Consider the following 3,692-nt stretch of genomic DNA (forward strand, 5'->3'; position numbering starts at 1 on the left):
TATTTCTTTGCAAGCAATTAGCTTGAAGGGGATCCCACTCAAGCCCTTCATGGGGGATGCTCTCGCCCAGCAGCCAAGATGTTCCCAGCAGCAGCCCACAGCTCACCGATTCTCGCTGTCACGGCTGTCGACGCCCCAAACCTTGATCCACCAGCGCCATTCCCTTAGCCGGTCAAGTGACCGCGGGCAGCGGCACAGTGCAGCTTGCTCTGCTCTGGCTCCTGATGCTCATGGGTGCTGGTGCTGGCAGCTGCTGCAGTGCGGGGCTGCCCAGAAGCGCTGCCAGAAGTCGACTCCAGAAGACTCCTTGGTGAAGAGCCCCGTTCCTGGAGCTTTTTGAGCTGCGGCAGGTGCACAGCCCTGCTGGAACAGCAGGAGGAAGACAGTGGAGCCAGAAGGTGGGGGTTTAGGACGAGAGAAGGGCAAAAGCAGGGACAGGGGAGGTAGGAGACAGGTAGGGAAAAGGGGGAGCAAAAATCAAGCACACGAGCAGCCGGAGAGGCACAGCTCTGCTGTTCAAGTGCTCTGTCATCCCTGTTATAAAGTATGTCCCATAAAATTGACCAAGACACACCAATTAATGAATCAATCGGAATTTAATAGCGAGAGAATCTCTGCTCCTTAAGACTGTGCCACTTCCTTAAAGTTTCTTGGGTATTTGTAGTCCTTTATTGCCGTCTGATCCTGATGTTTCTGGGAAAGCTCGGAATCTGTCGACCATACTAATTATTCTTTAGCAGACACAGCCAAAAATACTAATTCTGCTTATGCAGACACATCCTGTGTTTTGATAAACCCCTTTCTACAAAGGTTATCGATAAGAACTTTTAAACACTATTACACACCATTTTGTCTCTCACATTAACTCTCACTATTCCAGTGTGTTAGCTTATACACAACATTCTTCATGAAAGGTTGCACAAGGTCCCCCTTTTTGTGAAACACCAAATCTAAACCACGTCTGCTTTGTAAAAAGCACCTCAGCGAAGGATCGTAAAGGTGTTTCCAATGCCATTATGGATTTTTTTTTCCAAATAAGCTATCATGTACCGCTGTCCTTAATGCAGTAAATTCTTGATTTTGTTTTACTACAGAGCCTACACCGGTCCCTCCTACATTTATAAATGATGCAAGCGTCAGTGCTGCCACATGTTCTCTTCTTTTGCCAACTTTTAGTCTGGTGTTGTGTTCCTTTCATACACATAGTTCTCAGGGTGGTACAAAACTTTTGGCGTTATTACTTGCACACAATATTCACTAGATTCATTAAATATTTTCAAAGAAACACGTGGTAACTCCTCTTTTAGAACATACCCATTTAGTATTATTGGAAACCACCAGCCGATCAAACCTCTTCTGCGACAACCTCCTTCACAATCCCTTAAAGTACTCATCATCCCTGCTCTACTTCCCTTATCCACCGTAAACCTAACAAGGGGGTTTAATACAAAAACACTACAAGCAGTGCTCAGTTAAGCCTGGGTTGGTTTTATTCAAAATTTGGTAACTGGCTTTTAATATTTTCCAAAGGTTACTTGCATCCGTACTTTTTTCTTCAGTAGAAACACTCGTCTTTTCAAGGGGCGTGATAGTTGTTACGCTTTCACTATTTATTTCATTTCATGCCTTCCTCCTCGTCTTCAGTATCCTGTGTAAAAACTACATTAGGTCCTATAGCCGTTGTGCCAGAGTAAACTTGTTCCTTTTTTATGCTCTGCAGGCTCCCTTTATCTTTTCCAGGTTCCCAGTATCTTATTCCTTAGGTTTTTCCCTGTCAGCCACCCCGTATGCTCTGGCAGTATTGCTTGTAAGAACAAATACTCACAGGAACCTTTGCTTTCACCCAGCGTCGCTCCCGATGAATCAAATAATGGAGGTCCGCAGCCCAATGGTCCCCTTTCTATTTTTAAAAATTGATTCTGTCCTCTCTCAGGACTCCAGTATCCCGCAATCGTCTTACATCCCCACTATGCACAATAGTAATGACCAGGATGATTACATTAGAACCGTCCAGGATTTGAAGCACGACAAGAATGATACGAAACGTGAACCTGGGAAGGGTTCCTTGGTACTAAATTACACAGTGTGATTTGAAATTGGGTTGTCCCATAATTTGTCCGTTCCTGAATCATTTTTGTGCTCTCAAATTGTTTTAGAGACCACTTATAAGGCCGGTGCTGTTCATTTCCTATACCTTCGGCAGCAGGATCAAAATGATTAGTGCGATGACTATTAGGTTCCCCGTTACATGTTACCTCACACAATGTACCTCTCTGCCTTTGACTCCGCCGCCAGGAGAAAGAAGACGATTCACCCAGGAATTCAGAGGGAGTTACAGAGGTAAGTGTAGGGCACAATCAGACAGCTGCAGCAGGAGATTGCTGATGCTCTTAGAAAGCTGGCTATGGCAGAAGTTTCCCTGGAAGTTAACATGTGCCACTGCAAGAACCTGGAGGAAACCAAGCTGGGCTTGCAGAAGGAAGTGGAAGAGGTTAAAACCAAGGTACACAAAGTTCTCATAAAATCCTAGAACAAGCTTCAACACACTGTATGGGATGATGAGTGACTGAGTCAGACTGTTCTGTGAAAGCAGTGTCCATGTCTGTGACATGAGGACACTTTGCCCTTACTTGGTGAAAGGTTTGTATGTGGTTGGGTTCTCTGCAAAAGGAACTCTGTGTCTCTTGCTTATTACACTTGATTTGACCATGCAGGTTTTCTGAATCTTGCTGTGCTTCCCCTCCCAGTGGTAACAGAGAATCATGGAAATATTTTCCTTGGCAAAGACCTTTCAGGTCAAATCCAGCACTGCCAAGTCTGCCAGCATATCGTTCCTCAGCACCACCTCTCCACATCTTTCAGGTCTTTTTATCTTCAGTGGTTGTGACTCAGTCCCTTCCCTGGGCAGCCAGGTCCAGTGTCTGAGAACCGTTTAAGTAAAAAGATTTGTGGTGGCACTTGGCCTTATTGAATCTCCTGCAATTGGCCTTGGCCCATTGATACCCTATGCAGGGCTTTCTGCAGAATCTTCTGAAGCAGGTCAACACTCCCACACAGCTTGGATGCCAGCTGCAAACTGACTGAGGGTGCAGCTGATTCCGCTCCCAAGATCATTGACTTTTACCAGTAAACAGAATTTGTCCCAGTGCTGAGCCCTGGGGAATACCACCAATGGATTTAACTCCATCCCCCAGCATGTTGCCAACTCTTTTGTGACTAATTCTTCATATATAGATATCTCTATATTATCTATAGATATTTTCAATGGGGGAGCGGCCAAGTGCATACAGAGAGTGCCACAAGTCACGGAAAGGTTCAGAGGGTGAGTGTTGGTACATAGAACCATTTTGTGAGGAATAAATGGAGGGATGGGAAAGGAGAGTGTGGAAGATGATGAAGTGATACACTTTGTGTCCATTTGCTAGTAGGAGTGAAGGTCGGAATGGACCAGAAGTGACAGTTCTTTGGGTAGTAGACACAGGAAGTCTTGAGTTCTTTAGCAGTAGCTGATCCCTCTCCATAAAACCTCTGCTGACTATTTTGTCTTCTTTCTCTTTCTCTTTTAGTGTCAGCAGCTGGAAAAAAACCGACGTCTTCAGTCTGAGGGTTGTGTTCATGACTTGAACAGTGCCTTGGAAATTGAGGCAAGTGTCCAGAGAGTCTCTTATCAGAGACTGCACCTCCTGTTAGCA

The sequence above is a fragment of the Heliangelus exortis genome, unplaced genomic scaffold, assembly GCF_036169615.1.
Source record: "Heliangelus exortis unplaced genomic scaffold, bHelExo1.hap1 Scaffold_98, whole genome shotgun sequence".
NCBI lineage: Eukaryota > Metazoa > Chordata > Aves > Apodiformes > Trochilidae > Heliangelus > Heliangelus exortis.